The sequence below is a fragment of the Leuresthes tenuis genome, unplaced genomic scaffold (assembly GCF_036924035.1).
Source record: "Leuresthes tenuis unplaced genomic scaffold, fLeuTen1.0.hap1 SCAF_10, whole genome shotgun sequence".
In the NCBI taxonomy this organism is placed as follows: domain Eukaryota; kingdom Metazoa; phylum Chordata; class Actinopteri; order Atheriniformes; family Atherinopsidae; genus Leuresthes; species Leuresthes tenuis.
The window spans coordinates 27550335-27568594 of NW_027325364.1; the positions used below are offsets into that span (position 1 = coordinate 27550335).

At 42.3% G+C, this 18260-nt stretch overlaps 1 non-coding gene across 1 annotated transcript; it reads right to left on the reverse strand.

Moving 5' to 3' along the window:
• Positions 1-2152: 2152 nt before the first annotated feature.
• Positions 2153-2267, reverse strand: LOC140317295 (U5 spliceosomal RNA). The gene has a single exon (XR_011917621.1). It is a non-coding gene; the product is annotated as a U5 spliceosomal RNA (small nuclear RNA).
• Positions 2268-18260: the final 15993 nt, after the last annotated feature.

Here is an 18260-nt window from a genome sequence, read left to right on the forward strand (position 1 = left end):
CAATTTCCTGCTCCCTGCTTCTTACAAAAATTCCTTTACTCTTTATTTCTGCTAAAACTGACATTTCCTTTTTGACATCTTTGATTTCTTCTTTAAAGTCTATGCCACACTGATTTAGTTTAAAGTAGCGCTGTAAGCGTTTATGTAGTCCCATCATACATCTATTCTCTTTCCTTTTTTTACGTTTACCTTGCTGTTTAAAAAAAGTCTGGGTCGTTTCCTTCACCATTTCCCACCATTGTGCATGTGTTTCGTAGAGGTCTTGAAGGGTCTGCCACTCTTTATAACATTCCCTGTACTGACTGACTATGATTTCATCCTCCAACAGGGAACAGTTGAGTTTCCACAGACCACTTCCTACCGTCACACCAGAAGGGGGTGAAAGGGTGCAGGAGAGCATAAGGTGGTCTGAAAAGAAAACAGGGGTTAATCTAACATCAGTGGGTGGGCAATCTCTAGTAAAGAAATAATCAATGCGAGAGGCTCTGGTGCCATCATGACTAAACCAGGTGAAGCCCTCCTCTCTGGGATGCATGGTTTTAAAACAGTCAGTAAGCTTAAAATCCCTGCATATGCCCTGAAGTAAAATCGAAGTCTTATCCACTTTAAAATCTACCCCTGCTCTTTTTCTATCTTTCCTGCTCAAGATACAGTTAAAATCCCCTCCTACAACTAAAGGTACTTGCCCTAGCATGTAAAGCTGTATATCTTCTAAAAGGTCATACCTTTCATTTTTTCCATTGAAACCATAAATATTTAAGAGGTTAAAGTCTTGACCCATAAAATTCAAGTGTGCTAAAAGTGCCCGTCCGTCTCTCACCATTGTGCTACCTTTCACCAGAACATGCGGATTTTTAATTAGAATGGCCACACCATCATTTTTATTTTGATTTGAGCCACTCCATATCGATAAATGGGGCCACATTTCCTCCCATTGTCTATGGTTTTTTAAAAAAGGTAGTCCACATTCTTGTATTAAAAACACATCTGATTTTATGGAGTCTAAGAAGGATAAAATACTCTGGGCTCTTGTCTTTGATTTCACACTTCTCACATTTAGTGTTGAGAAGGTGAGAACCATTAAAAGCATAAAGGAAAGTAGGTATGTCATTTTCGTTTTTCTAAGTTATCAAAACAAATTACACACAGGTTATTTCTTGGGAAACTAGCTCTTCCTTCATTTCTTTAGGTGAAAAGTGAGTAGGGTGATCTATATTTCCTTTTCGGACTCTCGGTGTTGGCCTCTGACGCAATGTTGCATTTAACTTTGAGTCCCTGGGGGTTGATTGCAGAGCTGAAGTTAAAAAGGAGACCTCATTTGGTGAGTCGGAGGGGAAGACTCTAGGTTCTTCCACTGAAGAACTGTCTGAAAGGGACCTAACTCTTCCCCTCTTCTCTGATACCACTGGGGAATCAGAGGCTCAGATGCCGTCCTCTTCGGCTGTTGACCTTCGGGGAGGTGAGTATCTTCACTAGACTCACCTGTCTGCTCTTCCTCCTCATTTAGCGTAGCTCCACCCTCTGCCTGTGAATTCTCACAGACTTCAACACTGAGTGGTGAGGCCTCTACAGGCCCCTCCCCTTTTTGCTCCTCACTTCCAATCCAAGCTTTTGGCGGGAAGTTTGAATTTATTGGGTCAACCTCTTCACTTTGTTCACCAACTGCCACCTTTGGTCCTTCTCTTTGTTGGCTTGACTGTGGCTTTACCGTCTTTAATTTGTTGGCAAAAGATTTAGGGCAATCTCTGAAGAGGTGATTTAATTCTCCACAGAGATTACATTTCCTGCCATTTGGACACTCTCCAAAAGTTTGCCCAATTTCTCTGCTCTTCCCACATAACACCTTGGTACAAGCCTCAACCAGGTGCCCATGCTCACCACACTTGCGGCAGAACTTGGGCTAACCCTGGTAGTGGATGTAACCTCGGTTTTCAAGGTGGCCAGAGTGTCGCCCACCCGCTGCACTGAGCACTCTTCAGCCCTTTTAAATGGTATAACTTTGCACTCCCGCATGCTCCAGCAAGCACCATTCAAGCAACAACTTTGCACTCCAGCTTCGAACATCGGCACAGTCGCAACAAGTAAGGCGACTCTACTCAGAGAAGTCACTCTGCACAGTAACAAGATTTCTTTTGCACAGACAGAAAGGGCTTTACCCGCAAAGGTAAAGCCTGCCAAAAATAGAAACAACTCATTAGTGCTGCTCTCCACAGAAATCTTTAGTAAAAGGCGAAAGACTTGTACGTTATGAAGAGAAACCAGAGTACGATTATCCGTCACTGCGGGAGCAGGGCAACAGGCTAGTTGGCATAGCCACCTTCCCAATGGTGAGCTTTGCTTGGTTGAGACGCTTGCTCCCCCCCCCCTTGCTCCTCGGCTGACCAACTAGGAACAATCGGGCCCTATTCGATGGCTGCCTTGTCTTTTACTCTGTGCAAAAGACAAGGCAGCAACAAAAACACCACGAGAATCCCGTATTGAGGCTTTGTTCTGATCGCTCATTCGGTGTCGCGTTTTTTTCAAGCAATTCTCCCGGTTAGCCCACACTCGGCTCGCTCCCATAGCCGTGTTAAAGTCTACTTCGCATTCACTCTCTTTTCTCAGCAGACTCTTGGGATTTTATCTATAAAATGAATTCCTTCACTCAAACTATGTGAAAACTGCTTTGTCCTTAATATTTACCATGTCTAGAAAGATTTAAACAAAAAAAACAACGTTGTACTTTGCAGTAAAAGAAAGAGCAAATCTAAAGTTTCAGGAATCCGAGAATAAGCTTACTTTCATGAGTTCTTCACGATTTCGGATTTTGCTATAAAATGAATTCCTTCACTCAAACTAAATTAAAACTGCTAAACCGCTAATCTGTTATATGTAAGGCAGATGTCAAATTCACCGAAATAGGATCAAAGGGTATTCGGCCAATCGAGCTGTAGCAGCTTCGGTAAAAGAGTATAAGTTGAAGAGTTTGTGAATAAAGGTGTGCGCACACATAGTGTGCTGTACGAAAATAGGCAGGGAGCAATGCCGGCTGGGGTATATGTTCTTGTATGTTGTCTGACTGTTTGATTTGAATGTGTTGTGTAAGTGTCCTGTTGAATGTTACATGTTTGGGCTTTGACACGCTTCACTGTGGTTGTTAACTGTGTGGTGTGTCCTGAAATGTTATATGTTTGGGCTGTGTGACATGCTTAATGCTTGTCAGTAGCTACCCACTTATTCATATATAGCAACTGACAACATAAGAAGTCCGGACATACTTTGATAGTAGTTGTAGAAGTATCCTTATTGATAATAGATCACTAATTCATAGTGATAGAACAGTAGATGAACAGGTGCTTGCACATGTCTCACGAAAATAAAATGGGTGTATGATTGCTGACGGCAGAGCAATACTGCCAAACTTATGAGTTCTTGTGGCAAACTTGATTCAGTGTCTTGACGTGTATACGCTGTTTCGCTGACTTGATTGTCACAAGAAACAAAGTGTGTTTGATAAGATCCGACCATTTTATTACGGGAGGATCAGTATGTATGGATTCTGATGTGACTGATAAACCCATTCGTATCTTAAGCATAATCTAATACGTGAGACAACGCCCTGGCACACGATAAAAAAAAAAAAAGAGAGAGAGCGGTTTTGTGTCCCCACAGTCCATAATGTAGAAAAGAGAGAAAAAACCCTTTCTGATTTGGTGTGTGTGCTCATAGTGCAGAGTGTAGAGAAAAGAAAGCCGTTTTGGTGTCACGGGTGTTGTGACTTACACACACACATTTCTAAATTGAGAAAGGAAATTATTTTAGAGGAAGCACTAGAGATTAGATCCCACATTTGTTGATAGGCATTCATTTATTTCTTCACTTCTGATGAAGTTTCAACAATAAACAACAAACTTTGTATTATGAGAAAGAACCAGACTCATTCTTCAGGAATCCGAAAATAAGCTCTATTTTATGAGTTATGCACGAATTCGGATTCTCCTATAAAACGAATTCATTAACTCAAACCAAGTTAAGACTGCTTTGTCCTTCATATTTATTCATGTCTAATCAAGTTTCAACGATAAACAACGTTGTACTTTGTAGAATGAGAAAGAACTTCTTCAGCAATAAGCATCTCTCGACATATGACGAAATACAGATTTTGCTATAAAATTAATTCCTTCTATCAGCCTGACTTAAAACTGTTTGTCCTCCTTATTTATCCACTTCAAATCAAGTTTCAACAATTAAAAAAATGTTGTAGTTTGAGAAAGAACAACTTAATCTTCAGCAATCAGTATAAAAAGAGGTGCAAATGCCAACCATACATACCTAAAAGGTGGAGCGGAAGTATTCAGCTGCAAGTAGGTGTGAATGTTCGACAATAATTTGTAAAAAGCGGGTAAGAAAAGGTTCGAATGCCCGACTATATATTAACAAAAGCGGGAGGAGAGGTCTTCGGATGAGAGTGGGTGAGAATTTCCAACCATAATCTATAAAATACGGTGAAAAAAAATATGTGAATGCCTCATAGAACACTAAAAGCGGAAGTGTTCGGCTGCAAGAAGGTGTGAATGTCCGACTATATTTGGTGAAAAGCAGGTGAAGCAAGGTCTGAATGCCCAACCTTACATCATCAAAAGCGAGATCAGAGGTGTTTGGCTGCAAGAAGGCCATAGTTTGCCAAAAGCGGGTAAGCTGCGAATGACCGACTAAATATCAACAAAAGTGGGGGCGGAGGTCTTCGGATGCAAGTGGGTGTGAATATCCCACCATACAAGTATGGTGGAGAGGAAGCTGTGAATGGCCGACCATAGTAAAAGGCGGGTGAGAGAAGGTGCGAATGTCAAACCATACATAATCAAAAAAGGGAGCGGAGGTGTTCTGCTGTAAGAAGGTGTGAATGTCCAACCATAGTTGGTAAAAAGCGGGTAAGAAAAGGTTAAAATACCCGACTATACACAATCAATAGCGGGAGCGGAGTTGTTCGGCTACTAAAAGGTGTGAAAGTCCGACCATGGTTTGTAAAAAGCGGGTAAGAAAAGGTGCGAATGCCCGACAATGTATGATCAAAAGAGGGAGTGGAGGTTTTCGGCTGCAAGAAGGTCTGAATGTCCAACCATAATTTGTAAAAACCGGGGAAGAAAAGGCTCGAAAGCCCGACTATACACCATCAAAAGTGGGAGCGGAGGTGTTCAGCTGCAAGAAGGTGTGAATGTCTACCCATAATTACTGAAAAATGGGTAAGAAAAGGTGCGAATGCCTAACCATACATCATCAAAAGAGGGAGCGGAGGTGTTCCGCTGTAAGACGGTGTGAATGTCCGACCATAGATGGTAAAAAGCGGGTAAGAAAAGGTTAAATTACCCGACTGTACACAATCAAAAGAGGGAGCGGAGTTGTTCAGCTAAGAGAAGGTGTGAAAGTCCGACCTTGGTTTGTAAAAAGCGGGTAAGAAAAGGTTCGTATGCCCGAATATACACCATCAAAAGCGGAAGCGGAGGTGTTCGGCTGCAAGATATTGTGAACGTCCGACCAAAGTTTGTAAAAAGCAGTTAAGAAAAGGTTCGAATATCTAACCAAACATAATCAAAAGCGGGAGCAGAGCTGTTCGACTGGAAGTAGGTGTGAATGTCAGATCATAATTTGCAAAAAGCTGATGAGAAAGGGTGAGAATGCCCGACTATACACCATCAAATGCGGTAGCGGAGTTGTTCCGCTGTGAGTAGGTGTGAATCTCCAACCATAATTGCTGAAAAATGTGTTAGAAAAGGTAAAAATGCCGGTCCATACATAATCAAAATCGGGAGAGGTGGTGTTCAGCTGCAAGAAGGTCTAAATGTCCATCAATAATTGCTAGAAAACATGAAAAAAATTTTCGAAAATCAAACCACACATGATCATAAGTGGGAGAGGAGGTGTTCAGCTGCAAGAAGGTGTGAATGTCCACCCATAATACCTGAAAAATGGGTAAAAAAAAGGTGCGAATGCCCAACCATACATCATCAAAAGCAGGAGTGCATGTGTTCGGCTACAAGAAGGTGTGAACGTCCAACCAAAGTTTGTAAAAAGCAGTTAAGAAAAGGTTCGAATATCCAACCATACATAATCAAAAGCGGGAGCAGAGCTGTTCGACTGCAAGTAGGTGTGAATGTCAGATCATAATTTGCAAAAAGCTGATGAGAAAGGGTGAGAATGCCCGACTATACACCATCAAATGCGGGAGCGGAGTTGTTCGGCTGTGAGTAGGTGTGAATCTCCGACCATAATTGCTGAAAAATGTGTTAGAAAAGGTAAGAATGCCGGTCCATACATCATCAAAAGCGAGAGAGGTTGTGTTCGGCTGCAAGTAGGTGTGAATGTCCAGCCATAATTACTCACAAACGGGTAAGAAAAGGTAGTATTGCCAGACCATATATGATCAAAACAGGGAGCGGAGGTGGTTCAGCTGCAAGAAGGTTTGAATGTCCGACTAAAGTTCAAATATATTAACAAAAGCGGGAGGAGAGGTCTTCGGATGAGAGTGGTTGAAAATTTCCAACCATAATGTATAAAATGCGGTGAAAAAAAGGTGTGATAGAACACTAAAAGGTGGAGCGGAAGTGTTCGGCTGCAAGAAGGTGTGAATGTTCGACTATATTTGGTGAAAAGCAGGTGAAGCAAGGTCTGAATGCCCAACCTTACATCATCAAAAGCGAGATCAGAGGTGTTTGGCTGCAAGAAGGCCATAGTTTGCCAAAAGCGGGTAAGGTGCGAATGTCCGACTAAATATCAACAAAATTTGGGGCGGAGGTCTTCGGATGCAAGTGGGTGTGAATGTCCGACTATATTTGGTGAAAAGCAGGTGAAGCAAGGTCTGAATGCCCAACCTTACATCATCAAAAGCGAGATCAGAGGTGTTTGGCTGCAAGAAGGCCATAGTTTGCCAAAAGCGGGTAAGGTGCGAATGACCGACTAAATATCAACAAAAGTGGGGGCGGAGGTCTTCGGATGCAAGTGGGTGTGAATATCCCACCATACAAGTATGGTGGAGAGGAAGCTGTGAATGGCCGACCATAGTAAAAGGCGGGTGAGAGAAGGTGCGAATGTCAAACCATACATAATCAAAACAGGGAGCGGAGGTGTTCTGCTGTAAGAAGGTGTGAATGTCCAACCATAGTTGGTAAAAAGCGGGTAAGAACAGGTTAAAATTCCCGACTGTACACAATCAATAGCGGGAGCGGAGTTGTTCGGCTACTAAAAGGTGTGAAAGTCCGACCATGGTTTGTAAAAAGCGGGTAAGAAAAGGTGCGAATGCCCGACAATGTATGATCAAAAGAGGGAGTGGAGGTTTTCGGCTGCAAGAAGGTCTGAATGTCCAACCATAATTTGTAAAAACCGGGGAAGAAAAGGCTCGAAAGCCCGACTATACACCATCAAAAGTGGGAGCGGAGGTGTTCAGCTGCAAGACGGTCTGAATGTCTATCAATAATTGCTAGAAAACATGAAAGAAAATTTTCGAATATCAAACTGCACATGATCATAAGCGGGAGAGGAGGTGTTCAGCTGCAAGAAGGTGTGAATGTCTACCCATAATTACTGAAAAATGGGTAAGAAAAGGTGCGAATGCCTAACCATAGATCATCAAAAGAGGGAGCGGAGGTGTTCCGCTGTAAGACGGTGTGAATGTCCGACCATAGATGGTAAAAAGCGGGTAAGAAAAGGTTAAATTACCCGACTGTACACAATCAAAAGAGGGAGCGGAGTTGTTCAGCTAAGAGAAGGTGTGAAAGTCCGACCTTGGTTTGTAAAAAGCGGGTAAGAAAAGGTTCGTATGCCCGAATATACACTATCAAAACCGGAAGCGTAGGTGTTCGGCTGCAAGAAGGTGTGAACGTCCGACCAAAGTTTGTAAAAAGCAGTTAAGAAAAGGTTCGAATATCTAACCAAACATAATCAAAAGCGGGAGCAGAGCTGTTCAACTGGAAGTAGGTGTGAATGTCAGATCATAATTTGCAAAAAGCTGATGAGAAAGGGTGAGAATGCCCGACTATACATCATCAAATGCGGGAGCGGAGTTGTTCGGCTGTGAGTAGGTGTGAATCTCCGACCATAATTGCTGAAAAATGTGTTAGAAAAGGTAAAAATGCCGGTCCATACATCATCAAAATCGGGAGAGGTGGTGTTCAGCTGCAAGAAGGTCTAAATGTCCATCAATAATTGCTAGAAAACATGAAAGAAAATTTTCGAAAATCAAACCACACATGATCATAAGTGGGAGAGGAGGTGTTCAGCTGCAAGAAGGTGTGAATGTCCACCCATAATACCTGAAAAATGGGTAAAAAAAAGGTGCGAATGCCCAACCATACATCATCAAAAGCAGGAGTGCATGTGTTCGGCTACAAGAAGGTGTGAACGTCCAACCAAAGTTTGTAAAAAGCAGTTAAGAAAAGGTTCGAATATCCAACCAAACATAATCAAAAGCGGGAGCAGAGCTGTTCGACTGCAAGTAGGTGTGAATGTCAGATCATAATTTGCAAAAAGCTGATGAGAAAGGGTGAGAATGCCCGACTATACACCATCAAATGCGGGAGCGGAGTTGTTCGGCTGTGAGTAGGTGTGAATCTCCGACCATAATTGCTGAAAAATGTGTTAGAAAAGGTAAGAATGCCGGTCCATACATCATCAAAAGCGAGAGAGGTTGTGTTCGGCTGCAAGTAGGTGTGACTGTTCGACTAAAGTTTGTAAAAAGTGGGTAAGACAAGGTGCGAATGCCTGACAATGTATGATCAAAAGCGGAAGCGGAGGTGTTCAGCTGCAAGAAGGTCTACATGTCCATCAATAATTGCTAGAAAACATGAAAGAAACTTTTCCAAAATCAAACCGCACATGATCATAAGTGGGATAGGAGGTGTTCAGCTGCAAGGTGTGAATGTCCACCCATAATTCCTGAAAAATGGGCAAAAAAAAGGTGTGAATGCCCAACCATACATCATCAAAAGCGGGAGTGGAAGTGTTCGGCTACAAGAAGGTGTGAACGTCCAACCAAAATATGTAAAAAGCAGTTAAGAAAAGGTTTGAATATCCAACCAAACATAATCAAAAGCGGGAGCAGAGCTTTTCGACTGCAAGTAGGTGTGAATGTCAGATCATAATTTGCAAAAAGCTGATGAGAAAGGGTGAGAATGCCCGACTATACATCATCAAATGCGGGAGCGGAGTTGTTCGGCTGTGAGTAGGTGTGAATCTCCGACCATAATTGCTGAAAAATGTGTTAGAAAAGGTAAAAATGCCGGTCCATACATCATCAAAAGCGAGAGAGGTTGTGTTCGGCTGCAAGTAGGTGTGAATGTCCAGCCATAATTACTCACAAACGGGTAAGAAAAGGTAGTATTGCCAGACCATATATGATCAAAACAGGGAGCGGAGGTGGTTCAGCTGCAAGAAGGTTTGAATGTCTCCGACTAAAGTTCAAATATATTAAAGAAAGCGGGAGGAGAGGTCTTCGGATGAGAGTGGTTGAAAATTTCCGACCATAATGTATAAAATGCGGTGAAAAAAAGGTGTGATAGAACACTAAAAGGTGGAGCGGAAGTGTTCGGCTGCAAGAAGGTGTGAATGTCCGACTATATTTGGTGAAAAGCAGGTGAAGCAAGGTCTGAATGCCCAACCTTACATCATCAAAAGCGAGATCAGAGGTGTTTGGCTGCAAGAAGGCAATAGTTTGCCAAAAGCGGGTAAGGTGCGAATGTCCGACTAAATATCAACAAAATTTGGGGCAGAGGTCTTCGGATGCAAGTGGGTGTGAATATCCAACCATACAAGTATGGTGGAGAGGAAGCTGTGAATAGCCGACCATAGTTTGGAAAAAGCGGGTAAGAAAAGGTTTGAAGACCCGAACATACACCATCAAAAGAGGGAGCGGAGGTGTTCCGCTGTACGAAGGTGTGAATGTCCGACCATAGTTGGTAAAAAGCGGGTAAGAAAAGGTTAAAATACCCGACTGTACACAATCAATAGCGGGAGCGGATGTGTTCGGCTACAAGAAGGTGTGAAAGTCCGACCATGGTTTGTAAAAAGCGGGTAAGAAAAGGTGCGAATGTCCAACAATGTATGATCAAAAGAGAGAGCGGAGGTTTTCGGATACAAGAAGGTTTGAATATCCCACCATAGTTTGTAAAAAGTGGGTAAGAAAAGGTTCGAATGCCCGAACATACACCATCAAAAGAGGGAGCGGAGGTGTTCCGCTGTAAGACGGTGTGAATGTCCGATCATAGTTGGTAAAAAGCGGGTAAGAAAAGGTTAAAATACCCGACTGTACACAATCAAAAGAGGGAGCGGAGTTGTTCAGCTAAGAGAAGGTGTGAAAGTCCGACCATGGTTTGTAAAAAGCTGGGTAAGAAAAGGTTCGTATGCCCGAATATACACTATCAAAACCGGAAGCGTAGGTGTTCGGCTGCAAGAAGGTGTGAACGTCCGACCAAAGTTTGTAAAAAAGCAGTTAAGAAAAGGTTCGAATATCTAACCAAACATAATCAAAAGCGGGAGCAGAGCTGTTCGACTGCAAGTAGGTGTGAATGTCAGAGAATAATTTGCAAAAAGCTGATGAAAAAGGGTGAGAAATCCCGACTATACACCATCAAATGCGGTAGCGGAGTTGTTCGGCTGTGAGTAGGTGTGATTCTCCAACCATAATTGCTGAAAAATGTGTTAGAAAAGGTAAGAATGCCGGTCCATACATCATCAAAAGCGGGAGAGGTGGTGTTCGGCTGCAAGTAGGTGTGAATGTCCATTAATAATTGCTTTAAAACATGAAAGAAAATTTTCGAATATCAAACCTTACATGATCATTAGCGGGAGAGGAGGTGTTCAGCTGCAAGAAGATGTGAATATCCACCCATAATTACTGAAAAATGGGTAGGAAAAGATGCGAATGTCCAACCATAAATTATCAAAAGCAGGAGTGGAGTTGTTCAGCTACAAGAAGGTATGAAAGTCCAACCATGGTTTGTAAAAAGCGGGTAAGAGAAGGTTCGAATACCCGAATATATACCATCAAAAGCGGAAGCGGGGGTGTTCGGCTGCAAGAAGGTGTGAACGTCCGACCAAAGTTTGTAAAAAGCAGTTAAGAAAAGGTTTGAATACCCAACCGAACATAATCAAAAGCGGGAGCAGAGCTGTTCGACTGCAAGTAGGTGTGAATGTCAGATCATAATTGCTGAAAAATGTGATAGAAAAGACTAGAATGCCGGACAATACATCATCAAAAGCGGGAGAGATTGTTTTTCGGCTGCAAGTAGATGTGAATGTCCAGCCATAATTACTCACAAACGGGGGAAGAAAAGGTAGTATTTCCAGACCACACATGATCAAAACAGGGAGCGGAGGTTTTCGGCTGCAAGGTCTGAATGTCCAACCGTAATTTGTAAAAATCGGGGAAGAAAAGGCTCGAAAGCCCAACTATACACCATCAAAAGCGGGAGCAGAGGTGTTCAGGTGCAAGAAGGTCTGAATGTCCGACCAATAATTACTGAAAAATGGGTAAGAAAAGGTGCGAATGCCAAATCATACATCATCAAAAGCAGGAGCGGATGTATTCGGCTACAAGAAGGTTTGAATGTCCAACCATAGTAAGTAATAGGTGGGTAAGAAAAGGCTCGAATGCCCGACTATACACCATCAAAAGCGGAAGCGGAGGTGTTCGGCTGCAAGACGGTGTGAACGTCCGACCAAAGTTTGTAAAAAGCATTAAGAAAATGTTCGAATATCCAACCAAACATAATCAAAAGCGGGAGCAGAGCTGTTCGACTGCAAGTAGGTGTGAATATCAGATCATAATTTGCAAAAAGCTGATGAGAAAGGGTGAGAATGCCCGACTATACACTATCAAATGTGGGAGCGGAGGTGTTCGTCTGTGAGTAGGTGTGAATCTCCGACCATAATTGCTGAAAAATGTGTTAGAAAAGGTAAGAATGCCGGACCATATATCATCAAAAGCGGGAGAGGTTGTGTTCGGCTGCAAGAAGGTGTGAATGTCCAGCCATAATTACTCACAAATGGGTAAGAAAAGGTACTATTGCCAGACCATATATGATCAAAACAGGGAGCGGAGGTGGTTCAGCTGCAAGAAGGTTTGAATGTCCGACTAAAGTTTGTAAAAAGCGGGTAAGACAAGGTGTGAATGCCCGACAATGTATGATCAAAAGAGGAGCGGAGGTTTTCGGCTGCAAGAAGGTCTGAATGTCCACCCATAATTACTGAAAAATGGGTAAGAAAAGGTGCGAAAGCCCAACCGCACATGATCAAAAGTGGATGAGAAGGTAGTAAGTAGTGCAAGTAGGTGTGAATCTAAGATCATAATTTGTAAAAAGCGGGTAAGAAAAGGTAAGAATGCCCAACCATAAATTATCAAAAGCGGCAGCAGAGTTTCGGCTGGTATTTATCAATGTCTAGATAGATTTCAACAAAAAACAACGTTGTACGTTGCAGTAAAAGAAAGAGCAAAACTGAAGGATCAGGAATCCGAGAATAAGCTTATTTTCATGAGTTCTGCACGATTTCGGATTTTATGTATAAAATGAATTTCTTCACGCAAACTAAGTTAACACTGCTTTGTCCTTCATATGTACCCATTTCTACATATATTTCAAGCATAAACTTCCTCATACTACCCTGAATGAGAAAGAGCCACACTTGTGATTAAGCCATACCTCCCTTTTGAGGAGTTCTGCATGATTTGGGATTTTATCTATAAAATTAATTCCTTCACTCAAACTATGTTAAAACGGCTTTTACCTTCATATTTATCAATTTCTCAATAGATTTAAGCAAAAAAACAACGTTGTACTTTGCAATAAAAGAAAGAGCAAATCAAAAGTTTTAGGAATCCGAGAATAAGCTTATTTTCATGAGTTCTGCACGATTTCGGATTTTATGTATAAAATTAATTCATTCACTTAAACCAAGTTAAAACTGCTTTTTCCTTCATATTTATCAATGTCTAGATCGACTTCAACAAAGAACAACATTGTATTTTGCAGTAGAAGAAAGAGCAAAACTGAAGGATCAGGAATCCGAGAATAAGCTTCTTTTCATACGTTCTGCATGATTTGGGATTTTATGTATAAAATGAATTCCTTCTCTCAAACTAAGTTAACACTGCTTTGTCCTTCATATGTACCCATTTCTACATATATTTCAAGCATAAACTTCCTCATACTACCCTGAATGAGAAAGAACCACACTTGTGATTAAGCCATACGCCCCTTTTGAGGAGTTCTGCATGATTTGGGATTTTTTTCTATAAAATCAATTCCTTCACTCAAACTATGTTAAAACGGCTTTTACCTTCATATTTATCAATGTCTCGATAGATTTAAACAAAAAAACAACGTTGTACTTTGCAGTAAAAGAAAGAGCCAATCAAAAGTTTTAGGAATCCGAGAATAAGCTTATTTTCATGAGTTCTGCACGATTTCGGATTTTATGTATAAAATGAATTAATTCACTCAAACCAAGTTAAAACTGCTTTTTCCTTCATATTTATCAATGTCTAGATCGACTTCAACAAAGAACAACACTGTATTTTACAGTAGAAGAAAGAGCAACACTGAAGGATCAGGAATCCGAGAATAAGCTTATTTTCTTATGGGCAAGTGGGAACTGCTTTGTCCTTCATATTTATCAATGTGTAGATGGATTTCAACTTCTTCTACTGCATCTTCTTCACACCTTCTTGTAGCCGAACACTTCCGCTCCCGCTATTGATTGTGTACAGTCGGGTATTTTAACCTTTTCTTACCCGCTTTTTACCAACTATGGTCGGACATTCACACCGTCTTACAGCGGAACACCTCCGCTCCCGCTTTTTATGGTGTATAGTCGGGCATTCGAACCTTTTCTTACCCGCTATTTACAAACTATGGTAGGACATTCAAACCTTCGTGTATCCGAAAACCTCCGCTCTCTCTTTTGATCATACATTTTCGGACATTCGCACCTTTTCTTACCCGCTTTTTACAAACCATGGTCGGACTGTCACACCTTCTTGTAGCCGAACACATCCGCTCCCACTATTGATTGTGTACAGTCGGGTATTTTAACCTTTTCTTACCCGCTTTTTACCAAGTATGGTCGGACATTCACACCTTCGTACAGCGGAACACCTCCGCTCCCTCTTTTGATGGTGTATGTTCGGGCATTCAAACCTTTTCTTACCCGCTTTTTCCAAACTATGGTCGGCTATTCACAGCTTCCTCTCCACCATACTTGTATGGTGGGATATTCCCACCCACTTGCATCCGAAAACCTCCGCCCCAAATTTTGTTGATATTTAGTCGGACATTCGCACCTTACCCGCTTTTGGCAAACTATGGCCTTCTTGCAGCCAAACAACTCTGATCTTGCTTTTGATGATGTAAGGTTGGGCATTCAGACCTTGCTTCACCTGCTTTTCACCAAATATAGTCGGACATTCACACCTTCTTGCAGCCGAACACTTCCGCTCCACCTTTTAGTGTTCTATCACACCTTTTTTTTCACCGCATTTTATACATTATGGTTGGAAATTTTCAACCAATTTCATCCGAAGACCTCTCCTCCCGCTTTTGTTAATATATTTGAACTTTAGTTTGACATTCAAACCTTCTTGCAGCTGAACCACCTCCGCTCCCTGTTTTGATCATATATGGTCTGGCAATACTACCTTTTCTTACCCGTTTGTGAGTAATTATGGCTGGACATTCACACTTACTTGCAGCCGAACACAACCTCTCTCGCTTTTGATGATGTATGGACCGGCATTTTTACCTTTTCTAACACATTTTTCAGCAATTATGGTCGGAGATTCACACCTACTCACAGCCGAACAACTCCGCTCCCGCATTTGATGATGTATAGTCGGGCATTCTCACCCTTTCTCATCAGCTTTTTGCAAATTATGATCTGACATTCACACCTACTTGCAGTCGAACAGCTCTGCTCCCGCTTTTGATTATGTTTGGTTGGATATTCGAACCTTTTCTTAACTTCTTTTTACATATTTTGGTTGGACGTTCACACCTTCTTGTAGCTGAACACTTCCACTCCTGCTTTTGATGATGTATGGTTGGGCATTCACACCTTTTTTTTGCCCATTTTTCAGGAATTATGGGTGGACATTCACACCTTGCAGCTGAACACCTCCTATCCCACTTATGATCATGTGCGGTTTGATTTTCGAAAAGTTTCTTTCATGTTTTCTAGCAATTATTGATGGACATGTAGACCTTCTTGCAGCTGAACACCTCCGCTCCCGCTTTTGATCATACATTGTCAGGCATTCGCACTTTGTCTTACCCACTTTTTACAAACTTTAGTCGAACAGTCACACCTTTTTGCAGCCGAACACCATCTCTACCGCTTTTGATGATGTATGGTCCAGCATTCTTACCTTTTCTAACACATTCTTCAGCAATTATGGTCGGACATTCACACCTACTCAGAGCCGAACACCTCCGCTCCCGCATTTGATGGTCTATAGTCGGGCATTCTACAGCGGAAAAGACTCATTCTTATGTTTGGTTAGATATTCGAACCTTTTCTTAACTGCTTTTTACAAACTTTGGTCGGACGTTCACAATATCTTGCAGCCGAACACCTCCGCTTCCGCTTTTGATGGTGTATATTCGGGCATACGAACCTTTTCTTACCCGCTTTTTACAAACCAAGGTCGGACTTTCACACCTTCTCTTAGCTGAACAACTCCGCTCCCTCTTTTGATTGTGTACAGTCGGGTAATTTAACCTTTTCTTACCCGCTTTTTACCAACTATTGTTGGACATTCACACCGTCTTACAGCGGAACACCTCCGCTCCCTCTTTTGATGGTGTATGTTCGGGCACTCGAACCTTTTCTTACCCGCTTTTTACAAACTATGGTCAGACATTCAAACCTTCTTGTAGCGGAACACATCCACTCCTGCTTTTGATGATGGGTATTCAAACCTACTTGTTGCCCGCTTTTCATTAATTATGGGTGGACATACACACCTTGTCGCAGCCAAACACCTCCGCTCCCTGTTTTGATCATGTATGATTGGACATTCGCACCTTTTCTCACCCGCTTTTTACTATGGTCGGCCATTCACAGCTTCCTCTCCACCATACTTGTATGGTGGGATATTCACACCCACTTGCATCCGAAGACCTCCGCCCCCACTTTTGTTGATATTTAGTCGGTCATTCGCAGCTTACCCGCTTTTGGCAAACTATGGCTTTCTTGCAGCCAAACACCTCTGATCTCGTTTTTGATGATGTAAGGTTGGGCATTCAGACCTTGCTTCACCTGCTTTTCACCAAATATAGTCGAACAGTCACACCTTCTTGCAGCCGAACACTTCTGCTCCACCTTTTAGTGTTCTATGGGGTATTCACACCTTTTTTTTCACCGCATTTTATTGATTATGGTTGGAAATTCTCACCCACTCTTATCCGAAGACCTCTCCTCCTGCTTTTGTTAATATATAGTCGGGCATTCAAACCTTTTCTTACCCGCTTTTTACAAATTATGGTCGAACATTCACACCTACTTGCAGCCGAACACCTCCGCTCCCGCTTTTGATGGTGTATAGTCGGGCTTTCGAGCCTTTTCTTCCCCGGTTTTTACAAATTATGGTTGTACATTCAGACCTTGCAGCCGAAAACCTCCGCTCCCTCATTTGATCATACATTGTCAGGCATTCGCACCTTGTCTTACCCGCTTTTTATAAACTTTAGTCAGACATTCACACCTTGCAGCTGAACCACCTCCGCTCCCTGTTTTGATAATGTATGGTCTGGCAATACTACCTTTTCTTACCGGTTTGTGAGTAATTATGGCTGGACATTCACACCTACTTGCAGCCGAACACCACTTTTCCAGCTTTTGATGATGTATGGTCCAGCATTCTAGTCTTTTCTAACACATTTTTCAGCAATTATGGTTTGACATTCACACCTACTCACAGCCGAACACTTCCGCTCCCGCATTTGATGGTGTATAGTCGTGGACATTCACACCTTTTTGCATTTTAACACCTCCTCTCCCGCTTATGATCATGTGCGGTTTGATATTCGAAAATTCTCTTCCATGTTTTCTAGCAATTATTGATGGACATTCAGACCTTCTTACAGCGGAACACCTCCGCTCCCGCTGTTGATGGTGTATAGTCGGGCTTTCGAGCCTTTTCTTCCCAGATTTTTACAAAATATGGATGGACATTCAGACCTTCTTTCAGCTGAAAACCTCCGCTCCCTCTTTTGATCATACATTGTCGGGCATTCGCACCTTTTCTTACCTGCTTTTTCAATTCATGGTCGGACTTTGACACCTTTTAATAGCGGAACAACTCTGCTCCCGCTATTGATTGTGTACAATAGGGTATTTTAACCTTTTCTTACCCGCTTTTTGCCAATTACTGTTGGACATTCCCACCTTCTTACAGCGGAACACCTCCGCTCCCTCCTTTGATGGTGTATGTTCGGGCATTCGAACCTTTTCTTACCCGCTTTTTACAAACTATGGTCAGACATTCAAACCTTCTTGTAGCCGAACACATCCACTCCTGCTTTTGATGATGGGTATTCAAACCTACTTGTTGCCCGCTTTTCATTAATTATGGGTGGACATACACACCTTGTCGCAGCCAAACACCTCCGCTCCCTGTTAGGATCATGTATGGTTGGGCATTCGTACCTTTTCTTACCCATTTTGCAGTAATTATGGGTGGACATTCACACCTTCTTGCATTTGAACACCTCCTCTCCCGCTTATGATCATGTGCGGTTTGATATTCGAAAATTCTCTTCCATGTTTTCTAGCAATTATTGATGGACATTCAGACCTTCTTGCAGCTGAACACCTCCGCTCCAGCTGTTGGTGGTGTATAGTCGGGCTTTCGAGCCTTTTCTTCCCAGATTTTTACAAAATATGGATGGACATTCAGACCTTGTTTCAGCCGAAAACCTCCGCTCCCTCTTTTGATCATACATTGTCGGGCATTCGCACCTTTTCTTACCCGCTTTTTACAAACCATGGTCGGACTTTCACACCTTTTAGTAGCGGAACAACTCTGCTCCCGCTATTGATTGTGTACAATCGGGTATTTTAACCTTTTCTTACCTGCTTTTTGCCAACTATGGTCGGACATTCACACCTTCTTACAGCGGAACACCTCCGCTCCCTCCTTTGATGGTGTATGTTCGGGCATTCGAACCTTTTCTTACCCGCTTTTTACAAACTATGGTCAGACATTCACACCTTCTTGCAGCCGAACACTTCCGCTC